This window comes from Phyllostomus hastatus, unplaced genomic scaffold, assembly GCF_019186645.2.
Source record: "Phyllostomus hastatus isolate PE091 unplaced genomic scaffold, TTU_PhHast_1.1 phas_contig_137, whole genome shotgun sequence".
NCBI classification, from domain to species: domain Eukaryota; kingdom Metazoa; phylum Chordata; class Mammalia; order Chiroptera; family Phyllostomidae; genus Phyllostomus; species Phyllostomus hastatus.
Window position 1 is genome coordinate 2,568,695 of NW_025333583.1, and position 19,756 is coordinate 2,588,450.

Below are 19,756 nucleotides of genomic sequence, written 5' to 3' on the forward strand. Positions count from 1 at the left end.
TATTGTTCCATGAGCACCAGAAACTGAAAGCTGTTGCTGATGCAACGCCGCTGTAAACTTGCTGCTTGTAAAACTCCACGGAGGTCACCCCATCCTCTGAGAGCCTCGGACGGGTAATTTCCGCCGCGGTCGGCCTCAGACACCGGGTGAAGAGGACCCCCGCGGGGTGGCTCTAGGAAACGCCCCCCGGATCTGTATCCTGAGTGTGCCTAGGTTGCCGGATGCCGAGGTTACGCCTCCAACCCTGATCCATCTCTGCTCCCATTCCCGACCCTGCCCCGCCTGCCCCTCCTGCCCCCGTCCCCGCAGGACTCCGACAGCGGCCCGCAGCCTCCACCCCACCGCCCGCGCCACTGCCCCACTTAACGCCCAAAGGAAGCCGCGCAGAACCGACCGCGCGAACAGAATCAAACAGACGCAGAAACTCACGCTCTCCACGGCCCGCCTGCGTCCCGACGTCCTGGCGCGCACGTGCGTCATCACGCACGGATGACGTTCCTCGTAGCTTTTCACCTCCGCGGTCTGCCTGGCGGGTCTGCCCAGCCTCACTCCTCCGCGGGCTGCGGCGCTGGCGCAGGTGCGCGCCAGGTGGCCCTCCAGGCTGCTGTTTAGGCAGCGGTGGCGGGAAGGTGGCTCCGAGGGCACCGTGTTGAGTGCCTTCTACTCATCCTGCAACTCCGAGTGAAACGTAGGAAGGTAATATTGCCTTCCCCGCCATAAATCACTATCGTCCTCTACCATGCGTAAAGCAAAAGCAAACACGCGGCCTGCCTTGGAGGGACCAGACGCCGGGGCAAGCAGCAAGTCGACCGCCTGGCGGCTGTGAAACTGTCCCTCCAGGGTTCAGCCCCGCTACAAGTTCCCAGCCTGCTGCGAGGAGTCCTCACACCCTACTTGAGAAGTGGCTGGTGTGAGAGACAGGAACTGCCACCTTCACGAGTTATCAGCAGGTAGCAGGAGCACTGCCTATCTCAGGGCGGAACCCACCGCGACCACGTTCGCCAGCAAAACGAGGTCGTGGGTGTGCTTTTCACTCCTCAAAGCCCGAGACTGCATTTCTTAGTCTGCTGGCCCATGTGAGGGCTTTAGGTGTTACGTATTTCTGTTAACTTGTCGTTTGATGCCATTTTAATTACAGGTTCGGCTTCTACTCTGGAACAAGGTTTCTGTTCATAGTGGGAGTCAGGGACAGTTAAATGCTCTCATGCTCTACTTACTTCATACAGTATCAGAAAACTATATTATTCGGCATGGAATTGTCTAATAAGTAGGAGTTAGATGCAGCTTTTCCAAGGAAGATTCCAAATGCAGGTGGTTGTGTGCTGCTCTGTATTTATTGAAAGTTGGGACAGTTGTATTTAGCTAGGTTACTTAACTGCCTAAGGCAGAAGAGTTTTGATATCTTTTGTTATTGTAAGAATTCTTTATATGAGTTTCATTTTGGAGTTTGAAATTTAAATGAAAAATTGGCTCATGAACAGGGTATATAATAGACTCTCAGGTGAAAGAAGAGCCCTAGGAGTTTGCAAGTATGTGGTCCTTGAGCCTTACAAGTTCTCCCTTCTGGAAACAATGTGCTCATCAGAAAGCTAGGAAGCTTGGCTGACCGTGAGAAACCACATTCCTGGGAAGAGAAAGTCAGCAGAACAAGAGGGGAAAGGTGAACTACCTTTAGAAGTATTTTATGTATTTCCCTAGGGAAAAGATGAATGTGATTTCTCAAAAAGAAGGAGTCCCCATTTATCCTTCTGATCCATGATCATATGCATTAATTCAATAATACTAATCCTATCTCATATTCTCTAGGACACTTTACACCTTTCATAATAGCATCATTTTTATAGTCTTTATCTTAACACATCAAATGCAGAGGTCATTTTAAGGGAGACACAAATCAAGCAGCTCCGTACAGTAATCTCATTAAAATGTTATTAAAGTATATAAGGATTAAGAATATAGACAATTATATTTAATTTCAAATATTATCACTGGAAAAATTTACAGACATTTGAGAGGACAAAAAAAAGTCTGCATTTTAAAATAATGACTATGGAGCAGACAGAAAATTTTCTAAGTTCATACTGAAATCATGTATCATAGTCAAGTTCCATTTAAATTTTCAAACAGATCACTTGGATAATAATTGTATATCTTAAGCAGCACCCTTTCACTGAGACAAGGCTTAAAATGCCGAAGAATCAATGCCATAAATCCTTTAGCATAAAAGTTATGCGGTTGTAACATTGGATTCATAAACATAAAGTATTCATGAATCTTAATCATGAGAAAAAGCAACATTATGTACCTTGTGTACAATATTTGAGACCTAAATGAGTATCTGGATAATTTCCTGTTTTTATCTAAGTTTTGCAAGAGAGCAACAATACCTGGCAAAGAGCCATCTGACAAATAAATATTCCTAGAAATTGGTTCTTGTGTATAAACAGAGGAATTGTGGTAACAACCTTTGCACAGTTCATAAATCTAGGATTGGGACTGGTAGGAAGGCAGATAAGTATCATTTTCAACTTTTACAATCAGGCCTGATGGTGAGAAAACACCAGGCAACAACACCATGAGCAAATAACACAACTGGATTGCTTTTTTAAGAAGAGTTTTTTGGGGTATGTACTTGCTCTTAATGAATTGAGTGTTCGTTGTTATACCCAAAACTGTACCAAACGATGTATAAATTGATCAAAGAATGCATAGCTTTCTTGTGAAAAAGCTTACAATTTAAGAACACGTTAAGAACTGTAAAAGTAAATAAAAAATTGCATCATGTATTATGATGATGATAAGACAACAATATTTAACAGTGGTGGACCAAGTAAATAGTAACCATAACAGATTTTCAATGGCTTTACTGATACCAGACAAAATAGACTTGGAGACAAGAAATATTTCTAGAGACAGACGTTTCATAATGATAAGGTGGTCAATAAACATCAGGAAGATAAAACAATGATAACAAAGCACCACGTACTGGGTGGCTTAAAACAATGGAAATTTGTGTCTCACAGTTCTCGAGGTCAAGTCCAAGATCAATGTGTTGGCAGGACGGAGCCCTCTGAAACCTGTAGGGGAGAATCCCTCCTTGACTCCAGCTGCCGGTGCTTAGTCAGCAGTCCTTCATGTTCCTTGGCTTGCAGCTCCATCAGCTTCCGTCTCTGTCTCTCTCTCATCACATGGCATCTCCCCCTCATATATCTTATTAGCTCATCTTCTTATTAGGACACAAGTGATGGAGGATTTAAGAGCCCAGCTTACTCCAATATGACCTGCTTTTGACTAATTACATCTGCAATGACTCTGTTTCCAAATAGGAACACATCCTGAAGCACTGAGGGTTAGGACTACAGCATGTCATTTGGGGTGACATAATTCAACCCATAACAGACTATACAAGTAAAAAAATAATGAGTACTTTAAAAATATCCCCACAAAGAAAAGTTCAGGCCCGCATGGGTTTACAGGTGATTTCAATCAAATGTTTAAGAAAGAAAGAAATACTCTTTCTGAAATAAAAAAGCACTTCTCAACTTATTCTATGAAGACATTTATGCCTTGATACGAATGTCATATAAAGACATTACAAATGGGCCTGGAAACCAAAGGGTTGCTAGTTCAATTCCCAGTCAGGGCACATGCCTGGGTTGCAGGCCAGGTCCCCGGTGCAGGGGCAGATGAGAGGCAACCACATATTGACGTTTCTCTCCTTTTTCTCCTCTTCCCCTCTCTCTAAAAATAAATAAATGAAATATTTTTTTAAAAAAGACATTACAGAAAGAAAACTACAAAGCAATATCCCTCATGAACATACAAAAATTTCTTAACAAAGTATTAGCAAACCAAATGCAACCATAGCTTAAAGGGGATTATATGCCCTAAATGCAAGGTTGGTTTAACATAAAAAATATTAATGCAAAACAACACTACAGTAATAGAGGAAAAGACAAAACCACACACAATCTCACAGATACAGAAAAGTATTTGACAAAATCCAATAAAACCATGATAAAAACTCAAAAAAAAGTAGGGTTAAAAGGCACTTCCTCAGCCTAATAAAGGGCATCTAAAAAAACTGTACAAGCTTTATGCAGTGGCAGTATCGTAGCCAATGAGGTTTATCCGAGGTGCAATTACTGCTAATTGAAAACTAAAAAAAAAAACATACAGCCGATTTCATACTTAACTGTGAAACACTGAATGCTTTCCCCCTAAGATCAAGAACAAGGCAAGGATGTCTGTTCTCACAACTTATATTCAAAATTTTACTGGAAGTTTCTGCCAGTGGAATAAAGGAGAAAAACAAACAAAAAAAGACAACAGATTGAATAGGGAGAAGTAAAATTGCCCTTATTCACACGTGACTTGATCCTGTATGTAAAAATCTTTTAAAAAACCACATATACACAAGTAAGCACTACTGGAATGAATAAATGAATTTAGCAGTCTCAGGATATCACATCAAGATTTTTTTTAAGTATGTTTATATATTACGAGTAAACAGTCCAAAACAGCATTAAGAAGACAATCTCATTCTGAACAGCATCACAAAGAATAATACACTTAGGAATAAATGTAGTAAAAGAGGTACAAGACTTATACACTGCAAACTACTTCATAATATTTGAGCGGAATTGACATTCCATGTTCATGGACTGGAAGGCTCAGTTGTTAAGATGGCAATTCTCAAATTGATATATGGATTTGTTATAATCTCAAAATCTTAGCATACTCATAGAAATTGAGAAGCTGAGCTTTATAATGTAGAATAAAATATAATAGTTAAAACAGTTTTGAAGAAGAAGAAAGCTGGAGGAATTACACTACCCAATTTCAAAATGCACTATACAGTAATAGTCATCAAGACTGCATTATTGGTGTAAGAGTAGTCATAGAGATCAGTGAGTGGAACTTAAGCCCTTATATGGTCAGCTGATTTTCATTGAAATTGCCAAGGCAAAGGCTGGTCTTTTCAACAAATAATGCTGGGAAAACGGATATCAATGTAAAAAAGGACCATGAAGTTCAACTCTTCATGCAGCACACAAAATTAAATACAAAATCAAATACAAAAATTCAAGTGGAACATGGGCCTAAATGTAACAGCTAAAGGCATAAAAACTCCTGAAAAAAAAAACACAAGGGAAAATATTTGTCAAGCTAGTTAGGGAAACACTTTTTAGCTAGACACCAAAAGCATGATCCACAAAATAAAATATAAATTGGACCTCCTCAAAATAAAAAAAATATTTGCTGTTTAAATGACATCATTAATAAAATGAAATTCAGGCCACAGATTTGAAGAAAACATTTGCACATTTTATATCTGATACAGGATTTGTATCTGGACTATTGAAAGCATGAAAGCGTCAAAGGCCATGGATGCGCTCCCATCTTAGCGTTGATGAGGTGTGTTTTGACAAAGGACTTACTCTGCAGCTGACAGGTAGGTTTCCCCCACACTGATGATGAGAAGAGGCAGGAAAGATAAATTAGAGAGAGGGTAAAGAAGAGAAAACAATTCCAGTTCACTCTGGGTCACCAGAATTGTTACTGCATGGGGACTGGACCCAGGGCGGGTCTGCCTCAGGCCAGCCCGTACTGTGTAGGTCCTTGACTTCGTGCAGGAAAGATTTTACAAGACGAGTCCAGGCGAGACTACAGTGAATACAGCTGGAGACAGTGAAACGAAGGGTTTACAATAGGAGAAGCAACGGGAGAGAGCCTAGGTGGGGCGCTGTGGCTGTTTAGAAGTGTTAAAGGAGAGAAGTGGGCCATGCTGGGCTGCGTGAACTCACTGAGAAGTAAAAGGCAGGGCTGCTGTCAGCTCACTGGAAAGCCAGAGAAAAAAGGGGTCTTTGCAGACAGGTTCGTGGGGTAAGTCCAGGAAGAGCTGCTGCTACCTGCTACTCTCCTGGTTGCAAGTCTCATGGGGACCCTTAGAGTTGAGGAGAAAGAGAGCAGAGATTCATGCATAAGGAAGAAAGTATTGGCAATACTTTAGAGAGAGCATGCTCCTGTCTTAGAAATTCTTATAATGATCCTGTCTTTGAGTCTTTATTTGGAAATACATGCTTTAGAACTCAAATGGTTTTTCATTGGCTTAAATGAAGAACGGAGAGTTAAGAATCTATCATGATTTTGTTGTCAATGAGAAAAATCCTGGAAGAAATGAGGTATTACTAAAACTGCAAATAGGAGCAGTGCACTTGCAGTAGACTTGCGATGGTTAATTATCCTGACATTATGGTCTTTATTCTAATTGCATATCAGTTGTCACAAATCAGCTCTCAATCTAATGGAGCTGAGAAGAGCTGTGATAACACTAAAATGATTCGTGTTGCTCTGCAGGATTCTAATGCTTTCAACTTGATGTTTCAACTCTCGCCCCTAGATTATCCACATCCTGATTTCTGAACACACCACCAACACATCAATTTACTTCTTATATTGGGGTGTTAATCCAATGAAACCTCATTCTCTCCTCGTGTATGATCTACTTTTTTTCTTAAAGAGTCCTCGCTCTACAAATAGAGGACGAATAAGTCAGAATTTTCTTCTCCCTGCCCCCGTACCATAAGAGAACAGGAATATAACAGGGGAACCCATCTGGAGATGGTTGGAGTACAATTCAAGACCAGAATTCAGTGGGAGAGCTGGAGGCTGAGTACCCCTCAAAAGACCTAGGGAAGGGGAGGGTGCTAGCTCGATCACTTCAAAACACCCTGAACTTGAACACGAACCTTGACCCTCTACGCCTGCTATGACCTACAGATACAAATTTTATTTTCTTACCACTGAGTACTACTTTAGTAAATTTAAAAATTGTTTTCTCACTCCTCTAGCATTCTATAAAATCTCACTATCACCATCCATATGACCTGTACCTGTTAAGTAAGTTAATATATTTAGGTCTCCTATCAACGTGCCCGGCACGCTGTAAACACTCAGTCCGTGTCTGCTGTTTTGATAGCCACTACAGCTGCCATTTGTGGAGGGTCTGCTGTGTGCCAGGCCCTTCACCAAACGGAGAGTCGGGGGAGACTAAGGGATCTGCCCAGAGCTGCAGAGCTGGCGGGCGGAAGGTTAATGGTTCACATTTCCTAATACATTATTTCTACTTCTGAATATTAAGTGTCGAGTACTATGTCCCTGGATGCATCATAGTCTATATAAAAGGTAGTTTTGTTCTTACTCATGTACCTGTTTACATAAAGTTTTCACTGCTTCATTGTCTAAACTGTAAAAAAAATTGAAATGACAGCTGTTCACTATCCATTTCAGGATTATTTTGAATGGTCGTGTTTTAGTTTTCTGTATTTTTCTCTTTTTGGAAGTATTTTTTTTTCTACTGTGTGTTTTGGGTAAATCTCCCTTAATCTTGTTGTAACTCATTATGCTTATTATCTAAAAATTAAACTGGGTTTCCAGCTGTCCCATTGTTTCCACGTTTACAGGGTAATAGTAGAATATTGTTTAAGAGCCCTTGTGTCTTTCAAATAATAAGTCCTAAGGAAAATACGCACATCACTTTGACATGGGAAATCGTGTAGCCTCTTAGGAAGATGTGAGTCAGACTGGACCTTTCTTGATTAGCGGGCATTGCATTCTTTAAGTGAATCAGCCCCGTCCTGCTCTGGAGCACAGCGTGCGCCTCCCAGGGGAATGCAGCAGAACGGTCCGAACGGGGAATATCTGTCTTCATCCTCCAACACCGCTCGAAGCCATAGGTTTTGAAGTACCCTTAAGGCAGGGGTCAGGCATTCCGGTGCCTGCAGGGCCAGGCAGGTGACATAAATGAGTCAGGTGGGCTGGATGGAAGAAAGCAGCTGAAGCGTCATGGTGACAAATGGCACCTGACTTTTGGCCACGGTGTCAGGGAGATGATCTAGGGTCATGGGATGATGGCAAAGTGGCCCTCAAAAGGGGCAGCTGCTTTTCAGCTTTGGTTGACTGAGGCCGTGTGGGAATCAGGGCCCCATGCTCTCAGACCGGCTGATTTTAAAGGAGAAATTAGAATTTCAATTTTTGATGCATCATCTTCTAATTTGTAATGTTCACAATTTAAAAACATACTATGAAATACTAACCATGGGCCCTACACTGGCCAGCAGGCCACAGGTTGCAACTTTTCATATAATGAAAAAAGACAAATGGTAATAGAAATAATGCCTGAAAATGATCTCATAGTTTGGAATTCTTATACTTTTTATATCAGCCTATCTATAACATTAAACTTCACTTGGGTTACACTTTATAAAAACAAACAGAAGAGATGGCATAGACCTAGGGATCTGTGTGAAACCATAAAGTGCATGTACTAATATGTGAACTGTGCACCACCCACTTCAGGATTCCTACAGAGCATATTTAAGCTGTGCATGCTGGATTGGCACTTACTAGGGCTCAGGCGGCACTGAGGAGTCCGACTTGGCACCAGCACCCCGGGCCCTAGATGATTCTCAGATGGCCTTTAATGGAGTTTGTCCCTGAGGGGTGTGCAGGCAGCGTGGTGGTGGCGCAGCCGCACCCACCTTCTGCTCTTCCGTCTTCTCCCAGGCACAGGCAGCTCCAACTTAAAATGCGTTGGATCCAAGCTTGGTTGGACAATCCGGAATACGTCTGTGCTTTGGGGCTTTTCAGTTCTGTAGTTACAGGTTGATACTTCCTACTGATGAACGTGTACCTCATTAGTTTACAGTTTATAGTTGTTCAGTATATGCCTCCATTTAGCTAATGTCTTAGTGGGTTATTTCCTCTGGGCTCCCTACCGAGTATCAGTTTAATGGACCTGATCGGTGCCCAGTAAGTAATTTTTGATTGACTATTATAATGCATTAATTAGAACATCATCAACTAGGCCTACCAGATTAACTGTCTGTGACTGAACTGAACAATCATTTACTTTAACCCAGTAGGCATTTTAGTTAAGCCACTAATTTGACTGATTTTTAGCTCTCAGAAAATTATTGGATGACACTTGACCAAATGAGCCCATCCCCAAATAATTAATGTAACTCCTGACCTTGCCTGCTCTTAGATGCAAGGAGCAAACGTGTCGTCAGGAATATACAACTCATTATGCACTCTGACACAGGACAGAAACAGTCTGAGAGCGGTAGAGTCACATTGTTTTAGACGCTGGCAACATTAGCTGCAAAAAATGCTGATAGGCTGACATGTTCAATGAACTACACATTTCAGCCTGTCGAGGGAAAACCACAATTAAAATGTAAATTGTTATTTTGCATCAGTGAAAAATGAACCAAAATGCAAGCTGTCTTTTAAAAACATTGAGATCAGGAAAAGGCAGTAGACCTGTGTTCTCTCTCTGGTGTTCGTACCCTGCAAACAACAGAATCTTAAATGCGGGGCACAGTGTAAGAGATTATTCATTCCTTAGCATACACAAGAACGAGGCTGTTTCTTAAACCATTCCAAGCATTGTTAGACAAAAGAAATTTCTGACCCCTGAGGTAACCTTCTCCACGAGATAAACTGATAATTTCTTGTGCAGCTTTTTTTGTCATTTCCATGCTACTCTGGTTAATGCAACTAGCCCCGCAGTTCAGAATATTCAAATACACAACTGGGTTTTGGGGCACAAGGATGGGTCTTGAATTCACCCCCACAGAGGTGAAGTAACATTGAATTTGTCACTGCCTTGTCTAAGTCAGCAAGATGGCACACTGTATAATATCTTTAGAAATACCAAGGTAAGAAGCCCACAGGGAGGAAGGTGAAAAGAAGGTCAGCTACCGACATAAAATCAGGCTCCAGATGTGATGATCCTTCGTCAGAGGCTTGGTAGCCTGCAAGTCAGCATAATGTTATTGGATCCACCTCCCAGCTGAAGCCAAATATGTGGGCAAAGCCAGCCCCACCTGCACGCTAGTGGGTGAGCCGTCAGCATCGGCGCTCTAACTGGAGACACAAACGGATCTTTTTATAAAAGAACTTAAAGCCCTAATCAGCCTCTTTTATTTTCTGTTCCCCTCGCCCCAAAGTGTTGACCTGTATTCTAATGTCTGAAGAATCCATGAATGACTTGGAAAAAAAATTAACCTCTGGTAGCCAGAGTCCTGAAAATTGTACTTTAAAGAACACCTGGAAAACTCAGTCTACCATGTGTTGACAAACTGGGGTGAAAAAGTTAGTTTTACTAGAAACAAGCACTGTGTGACAACTCTTCAAACAACCTTTTTCCTCAACAGAATACACTTACCAGAAATGGCTTAAACTAGAATTAACAAAGTGAAACAGAAATTGGAACCTCGAGTTTTACTTTTGCCCTCTGTGATGTAGGTAGGGTTTATGGTATTAGAGTCAATCAACCTTGATATGCTTTGATTAATGCAATACAAAAATTTCCAAAAGACTTCTCTGTTACCTAGAGGAATGAATACATGAAACATTCAGTGCAGTTTTAAAGCTTGGATGAAATAAATGTATAGTAACTGTAATATCACACAGTGCGGCTCCTTATTTTAGAAGAGAGAATTCCCAAACTAGATGAGAAGTAGGATTCCAGGAGGCAGAATCTAGGAAATTGTTTATGATGAAATATTATGTTAGACGTTGGAAAAATAATTTCAACTGCGCTCATTGCAGACATCAACTTGTCACATAATTACTGATGGAAAATTGCATGTGGCAACAGATGCCCTCAGTTGCCAACAATTAGAGTTTATAAATGAGGATTATGGGAAGAAAATTTGTTTAGGTTAGGTTTGGGCAAGAAAAAGAAACTCACGTCAGTTATGCGTAAACATTGATCAGATGCAAGCACTTTGAGAGAATGGCGTTGGGAGGCGCCCCTTCCACGGGCCCCAAGAAGTTTCTGAAAATCCTGCTGAGCAGCCTGCCTGAAGTCTCATCCATCTCCCGACGCTGAGCGGTTTCTGTCGCTGGTCATGTGAGCAGCCCAGTACGTCAAGGTGCCCACAGGGCGACTGTCAGCAGCTGTTTGCTTCTTGCTGCAGTTCCGGCAGCTCGCTGGGCCCATGGCCCTGGGTTCCCCCCTGTATCTCAGCCTGTGTTTTGGGCGGCATCCATCCCGGCCACCACATTACCCTTACGGACTTTGGGAGATGGGGAACTAGCACAAACATGGTGTCTCTGGATACTGGTTTTTTTTTTCTGTGAGTTTAATAAAGCCTGTTGTCTCTGAAAAAGAGAAAAGCGATCAGATGTCCCACCAGCCTCCCAACACTCAGGATTAAAATACCCATCATCTTTGACAACTGCCTTAATGACTACCCCAAACACCCAATCTGTTTTCAGATTTCTTCCTTTTCACCTCTGAGTTTATCCGCACCTTCATTTCCACCACCACGAACCTAACCCTGACCCTCATCATCTCGTTTAGTCTGTTAATACAGACTCCGAACCAACCTACCACTGCTCAAGTTTACCATTTTATTCTATTTCCTGGATCTCCTCACATTACTTCATACCAAGTGCTCGTCATTATTAACGAGGTTAAGTCTAAATTCTTTGATTTGCATTCAAAGCCATCCATGCGGGCCCTCAAGGTTACGATGTGCTAACAGTCAGCTCTGCAATTGCATACTGAGTGCCTGCTATGTACGAAGTATGTGGTACTAGACCTTCTGAACGATTCTCACGTAAAGAGGACACTCTTCAAAGAGGTTGTAGTTGCCACTTCTTATAATGGCTGTTATGATGGTCCCCAGGTGCTAAATGCTTTACGTGCATAATCCCATTTACAGACAGGCCAAGTGTTCCCTCCACTGCGGCCCACGTGAATGCCTGCTTTTCTTCGTGACTTCCCCACCTATGTTCATGTAGTCCCAGGCCGGGAATGATTTCCTCAGCCATCTTTATTTAGCACTTATTTATTGCTTACTGCAGAACAGCAGTGAACAAGTCACATTAATTCTCTACTTTCTGAGCACAAATGTAAATGTACCTGGTGATATTTAAGAAAAAAGTTAAGTTAAAAGAATCAAACTGACAAAGTCTCTCTCCTTCTTGGAGGATGGGATTTCTCAGATCCTCACCACTATGTGAAGTGTATGGTAGGTTCTGTCCTTACACTGTATACTAGTATTCCCATATTACTGATACTGGAGATAGGAGGGAAGTTAAATAAGATGTCAACACTTACAATGATGGGATGTGGCAGAATCAGTTGAACTAAAGCCATTCAGATCTAAGACCTAAACCAGGTGCCATTCCATGATTGACCCACAAGATATCAAGGTGCTCTTGGCAGAAGAAGGAGTAAAGTGAATGCTGGGTAGATGCCCAACCAATTTCCATGTCAACCACCTCCCTGTTTCTAATCTCTTCTCTTTTAAATCCATCTGCCAAAACTACATGCATGATCCATTTAACATGAAGGTCCAACTCTGTCATCATTCCGATCAAACAATTCAATGGCACCCACTGCTGGAGAGAGCCCATCCTTATACATTGCTCTGCAATGAAATGTATGAGGTGGTGTGTACCTTAACTGCCAGTGTAAGAAATCTTCTACACCAAATCTAAACACCTGTGATAGAAGGAAAAGTTTATTTTGTGACTTATTGTATTAGCCATTATGAAGCAAGACCTTATTGGATGTCATTGATAGTCTGCAAGGATATTTAGGTTTTGTCCACAGAAATCTGCCTTTGGGGAGGCATTACAGCAAAATCAGGGTGACTCAGAGAGGCAAAGGGAGAATGGGGTGAAACACAAGGGCTCTGAGACCAGAGTTTGGAACCGTGGCACTAAGACTGAGCTCCAGTGCCTAACTTGCAGCAACCTCAAGTGCAAATTGTGGAAAACACCTTCCTCACGGGGTTGTTGTGAGGATTGAATGAAATAATATATTAGCTTAAAACAATGCCTACATAGAAATTCATAAGAAAGTGATAATATACATCATTAAAGTTTTCATTGTCCTATACTTTAGTTATATTTAGTTATAGTAGCTTAATTCAAGAACTAATGCATGGGTGTATTTTTAAAAAACAAGCAATATAAGAGAATATGGAAGAAGGAACAGGTGATCCTCTCCCAGGGAAAACCATTGCTAAGACTTCTTACTTGCCTTTCAGAATTTTCCTATGTATATAAAAAAGTACGTGTGTTTTTCTTAAAAAATCACAAAGGATGACATTTATGATAATTTTGCACCTTGCCTTTTTTTCCTGTGGATTGTTCCATAGATCTACTGAATTATCTTTAATGGCTATGCAATATGTCAACATGTAAATGTGGTTAACTTACCTAACAGGTTTTCTGTTAATGGACATGTATGTTATTTTCAGTCACCCTCTGTGATAAAATATCACTTCCATGAATATCCACGCATGGTTATTTCTATAGAATTCATTTCCAGAAATGGAATTACTAGGTAAAATGGCATATGCCTTTGGAATTTTTATAGCTCTTGTTCAACTGCTTTCTGAAGAGGCTGAAAGAATTTATACTCCTACTCAGTTGTAGTATAGAGAAGTCATTTAAATATATTCTTTATAAACCACTCAATTTTCTTAAGCCAGTTTTCTCACTGTCCCAGAAATCCCCAAGCTACATTCCTGCCTCCTTGCCCGTAATCTTGTTTTGCTCTGAACCTAGAATTACCCTTCTTCTCATTTGTCTTAAATCCTACCCATCTGCATTAGTAGGACACGCTCAGCTGCAAATGACAAAACTCAAATGGAACTAGCCGAAGGAAGCCCCAGCTAGGTAGCTCTCAATCAGTTAGAGCACTGACCAGATATACCAAGGTTTGTGGGTTGGATCCCTGGTCAGGGGCACACATAAGAATCAACCAATGAATGCATCAGCCAATCAACTATAATAAGTGGACAAGAAATTGATAATCCCCCCTCTTCCTCTTTCTGAAATCAATCAATAAAAACTAGAAAAAGAAACTAGCTGATGAAAAATTAAAAGAGCAATTGAGGATAATTATCAAAAGGATTCGAGGTAATTCATAGACTTGAAAGATGAGCTACAGATTCTAGGGCAGTGTTGAGGACCTAGGACTGTGACCCGTACACGCTCCTTTCAATTTTGAACTCTGCATACCTCTATATGACTTAGTTCTCTTCTGTGGTATATTGCTAGGTCTCATAACCGTCGACAGTATGAAAGTTTACACAAAAGGTAGCAAATTATAAACATGAAACTTCAAAAGGCGTTTTGCACTGGCAACTTCTAGCTACCCCTGCTTTTGGTGTCTTCTCCTCCGTCATTACATGGAATTCAGTGAAGTTCAGAAAGCACTGCCTGAATGTCCAGAAAAAAGCATTCCTCCCAAATATCATGAAGTCAGACCTCCCCTTTTATTCTTTATAGTAGTATCCTTTAAGTGAAGTTGTGCAGCAACTATTCCCCCTCTTCCCCCATCTGCTTGACTAGAATGCTTTGGGAGCGCCCCTTCCTTGCGCTCTCCGTGGTCCTGAACCACCCCATAGTGCTCCGTGGTAGCATCAGAGGAAATGCGATGGATGAGGCTTGGTGGGAGTGGGGGGTGTGGGTTAGGAAACAGAGAAAGTGGAGAAGCTGTTGAGGGTGAAAAGGAAAAATGTTTGTTTGGTCAATGTTAAAATAATCTTGGTTACCAACAAAGTAACCACAATCAACCTTGGAGAAACCAAGGAAGAGCAAGCGATTTTGAGGGAAGCAAATGTTCAGGTGCACAAGCCAGGTTGCCTGGGGGAGTGGACACGTCACCCCTGGGCAGAGGCGGGGGGAGGGGGGTCAACTGCCGTATGCAGTTGACTTGTAACAAATTGTACATGGAATTCATTTATTTTAAGTTTCCTATCATGATGAGGAAAATTTAGAACTAAGCCAATAATAAAATCTCCCAGTCCCCAGGGAGGATTTAGACACTTGACCTCTCCACTTAGAGGTTAAACAAGCATCTGAAACTCATATGTCTAGAACTGAATCTTGATCTCCCCCATCATGCCTGCACCTGTCTACCCACAGTCTTCCAATCCGTGGTAGTTTTTTAAATGAGTACAAATTCTTTTCTATTGTTTCCATTAAAGAAGTATGGTCTAGGTTTCCACCCCTTTCATCTGGCTGGGATTGGTGACTGCTTTACCAGCAGAGTCTGCACAGTAGAACTGAGGCTCCGTGGTTTCTGAGATGAGGTCATACGAGGCTGTGCCACTTTTGCCCAGTTCTCTTGGAACAGCCCCTTCTTGGCATGGTTCCTCTCGAAATGCTCCATTTGCAGACTCTGTCCTTTGGAATTCAGCCTCCATGCTGTGAGAAGCTCTAGCCACATGGACAGACCAGATGTAAGTTTTCTGGTTGACTCAGCCTTTCGGTCATCCCAGCCCAGGTGCCAGGCACATAAGTGAAGGAACTTCCAGATGATTCCAAGCCCTGGCTATTCAAGTGACTCCCCCGCCCCCTGTAACTATTTGGGCCATCCCAGCCAGTGTCCAGACATCATGGAGCAGGGACAAGCCATTCCCACAGTGTTCTGTCTGGATTCCCGACCCACAGAATCCTAGAGCATAATACAATGGTTGATGCTTTAAGGTACATCCTTAGGAGTGGCTTGTTAACCCAGGAATAGAAAACTAACACTTCATCTCAAGTGATGGCAACTTTATCTTTCCAGGTACACAAATTAAAAAACAACACAAAACTTTTTTTCTCATATCACATCCAAACCACCTACAAGTCCCACTAACTACACCTTCAAAATGTATTCACAGTTTGACCATTTGTTAGCATGTCCACTGATGGCTGGATCTCCATCTCTTGATTGGATTTCTGTCTCCTCTTCCCCAACATTCTATTCCCAGGATAACTGCCAGAATCAGTCTTCAAACTATAGCAGATTATGTTACTACTCTGTCAAATGCCCTCCAGTGGCTTCCTATCTCATTCACAGTAAAAGCCAAAGTCCGTAAAATGGCCCATGGGGTCTTTGATGATTCCACCCACTGTTCTTTCTCTAGTGCCTCTTCTTCCTTTCCTCCCCCACTTCCCTGGGGCCATACTTCCTTCTGTATTGTTCCTTGAACATGCTAAGTATGCTCCTAACTTGGGACCTTTGCATGAGCTATTTTCTGTGCGTGGGACACTCTTCCAGTTGGCTAGTTAGCTCACCTCCTTCAGGTCTATACTCAGTCTTACCTTTTTGAATGAGTTTTACCTGGACCACCTATTTATAGTTGCAACCTTCTGCTACCACCAGCACTCTTAATCTTTCTTATCTATATTTATTTTTTTTCTTTTCTCCCATAGCATTTATCAACTTCTAACATACTAGATATTTGAATTGTTTAAGATGTTTGGTTTGATTGGCATTTGTCTTCTCTTACTGTATAGAATGCAAGTTCCATGAAGTCAGGTACCTATTTTGTACTGCAAGTATCTCAAGCACCTGAAACAGTGACTGCTACATCGTAGATGCCCAATAAATGTTTGTTGAATGAATGAATGAATGAATGAATGAATGAGAATTAGCCCCTGAGCACTGGATTTCCTCATACTGGGAGAAATTTATGTTTGGTGAATTGGGACATACAAAATAGCAACATTTTAAATGTCTCCTTTATAAAAGAGGATAGTTTCTTACTCATTTAGCATAAAGCCAAAACTGATGCAAAAGCAGAATATACATTTAAATAAATATATTTTAAATGCATGTACATCTATTTCACCTTTCCCCCAAATACTTTATACATGGTGCAAAGTCAATGACATCAACTAAATATTCCAACAGAATAAAATTGGAAAATAATAAATGTCTATTATTTTTAAGAAACTAGTAACTGAATTGCCTTTAGTGCTTTTAATTTGCCTTTCACCTGTATTCAGATTTCTGTTGTCAAGATACATGGTAAATTTAAGTGTATCAGATTGCATTGCTATGCAGGTATAGATTGGCTCTGGCTTAAAGAAAAAGCAGTGGAAATATCACATATTTGGTTGGTAGCAAAAATAATATAATTTAAATGAACTAGAATTCATTGAAAGCTATGTAAATTTCCTTCTTAGGAGAGTCTACAGATAGAATGACCAAGGAACTAGAGATGACTGTTGTTTTGTTTCTGAAATTGTAAGTACTCGTATACTAACGGGAACTCTAAGTCCAACTGTTTTCAAACCATAGGTCATGACCCCTTAATGTGCTCAGAAATTAAAGTAGTAGGTCTTGGCAAGCATCAAAAGAAAAAGACGGTGAGAGCCAGAGAGGGAGACAGAAGGAAAGAAGAAAGAGCTGAGTGTGTTGCAGGGAGTAAGGGTAGGTTGTGTTTCAGTTGTGTGTGTGTGTGTGTGTGTGTGTGTGTGTGTGTGTGTGGAGCTTGAGGGACAATGTGTTTATGAATGTATTTTTACTATGGATTATAGTCAATAGTTATTAAGACACTGCAATAGAATGTTCCAGACTAAAACCACTGATCAGACTTTTAAGAATTACTGGAGGTCAATCCACATGTATTTTATAACATCCTCATTTAAAATGTATGATTTTAGACATGGTCTAATAAGTGGTTCTCAAATCTTAACACATGGAAGGGGGTGGGAAAAGCGGCAAGTGCGCATTAACCTACAGAGAATCTGATGTGTGGAGTCAGGTGTCGGATGCAGGATGCTTTGAGTTTAACAGGCCTCCAGGTAGTTATGATGTGGGTGACCCTCTGCTCAGGTGTGGAGCCACACCAGACTCCACTGTAGGTAGTGATGTAATCGTGAATGTCTTGAGTTGAGATTAACTCACATATTGCAAATCTACAGGTACACGTATTCCTAAACTTCTATCAGTTGTTGCCATTTTTTTCCAAATAAAGGACCTTGAAGCCATGAGCCCTAGTTTGAGGAACCACTGAAGAAGAAGGAGAAGGAGAAGAAGGAAAAGAAGGAGGAGGAGGAGGAAGAGGACATGACTGTTGACCTTGTGATTAGGGAGGAGGGATGAGAAAGGTCGGGGGCTGTGTGTGAGACCCAGTGATTCTTTGTTAGTAAAGCCAACTCGTTTTGCCTCTGCACTCTGACTCCTGCACAAAGGGCATGCAAATTGATCACTACTGAAGTTATTGTTAAAAAGCAAACAAGTCAAGTTAAAGAATTATTTTGAAGACAATTTTTGGTTATCAAATTTCAGAATGAGTGTACTGCACCAAAAGACAACTTGAAGATAATGGGCAGAATGAACAAGAGGTGTGATAATGTTTACAAATCCTTTTGGGCATGTGCCTTTCTATGTAAAACATATGGCTCTTTAAATACAAGAAGGAACTGGGGATTCTTTCTGTAGATTTAATGACAAAAAGAGATGGTGGCATTATTTAAGATGACAACTTGACTGACAAATACCCAATCCTCATCAAAGAATGTAAAAAAAACCACAAATAACTGAGAATATAATAATTAAGAAAATCAAGAAAAAATTATATAATCTTTATATTTTTTTCCAACAATTTAGTCCCCTTTGTTGGTGATAACCAACAGCAATCACCACACTGTTGTCCATGCCCATGAGTCCTTTTTCCTTTTTGCTCAATCTCTCCGCCCCCTAATCACCTCCCACTAGCTGTCATCTGTTCTCCATCTATGAGTCTGTCTCTCTTTTGCTGGTTAGTTCAGTTTGTTTGTTAGATTCCACCTGTGAGTGAAATCATATGGTATTTGTCTTTCTCTGACTGGCTTATCTCACTTAGTATAATGTTCCAGGTCTACCCATAGTGTTGCAAAGTGTAAAATTTTCTTCTTTTTTACAGCTGAGAAGTATTCCATTGTGTGAATTTTCCATAGTTGCTTTATGCACTCACCTATTGATGGACACTTGGGCTGCTTCCATATATGGCAATTGTAAATAACACTGCCACAAACATACGTGTGCTTATGTTCTTTCAAATTAGTGTTTCGGGTTCCTTCAGATATTCCCAGAAGTGGGATTGCTGGGTCAAGAGGCAGATCCATTTTTAATTTTTTTGAATTATCTCTATACTGCTTTCCACAGTGGCTGCACCAGTCTGTATTTCCACCAACAGTGCAAAAGTCTCCCCCTTTCTCCCCATGCTTGCCAGTACTTGTTGTTCATTAATTTATTGATGATAGGTATTCTGACAGGTATGATATGATATCTCGTTGTGGTTTTTATTTGCATTTCTCTGATGATTAGTGATGAGCATCTTTCCATATGTCTATTGGCCACCTGTATGTCCTCTTTAGAAAAATGTCTATTTAGGTCCTTTGCCCATTTTTAATTGTGTTTTTTGTGTTTTTTTGGGTATTGAATTTTGTAAGTACTTTATAAATTTTGGATATTAACCCCTCATCAGATGTATCAGCAAATATGATTTCAGATACATCTGAAAATAATGTATATTCTGTGAGTTGTCTTTTTATTTTGTTGATTTCTTTTGCAGTGCAAAAACTTTTTCATTTGATGAAGTGCCGTTTGTTTATTTTTTCTTTCGTTTTTCTTGCCTGGAGAGATATATCCAATAAAAAATATCTACAAGGAATGTCTGAGATTGTGCCTATTTTTTCATCTAGGAGTTTTATGATTTGGGGTATAACATTTGAGTCTTTGATCCATTTTGAATTCATTCTCATGTGTAGTGTAAGAAGATGGTCTAGTTTCATTTTCCTGCACATATCTGTCCAATTTTCCCAACATCATTTATTGAATAGACTATTTTTAGCCCATTGTGTGTGCTTGCTTCCTTGGTTGAATATTAATTGACTATAAATGTATGGGTTTATTTCTGGCCTCTCTATTCTGTTCCATTAATCTATGTGTCTGTTT

The 19,756-nt window shown here is 40.8% G+C and overlaps 1 protein-coding gene, 1 long non-coding RNA gene and 1 other non-coding gene across 4 annotated transcripts in view; 2 read left to right on the plus strand and 1 right to left on the minus strand.

The window, feature by feature from the left end:
- Positions 1–476, minus strand: part of RHBDD1 (rhomboid domain containing 1) — a 107,637-nt gene extending 107,161 nt beyond the window's left edge. Inside the window, exon 1 of one of the 2 annotated variants that reach the window (XM_045853840.1) lies at positions 430–476. The gene's annotated coding sequence lies outside the window, so the exon portion shown is untranslated. The remainder of the gene's footprint in view (positions 1–429) is intronic. The other variant, XM_045853879.1, reaches the window with a different exon arrangement.
- Positions 477–516: 40 nt separating this feature from the next.
- On the plus strand, positions 517–18,512 carry LOC123828733. Its single transcript, XR_006787507.1, has 4 exons — positions 517–696; positions 5,345–5,455; positions 16,999–17,059; positions 17,793–18,512. It is a non-coding gene; the product is annotated as an uncharacterized LOC123828733 (long non-coding RNA).
- Positions 4,092–4,225, plus strand: LOC123830053. Its single transcript, XR_006787685.1, has one exon. It is a non-coding gene; the product is annotated as a U4 spliceosomal RNA (small nuclear RNA).
- Positions 18,513–19,756: the final 1,244 nt, after the last annotated feature.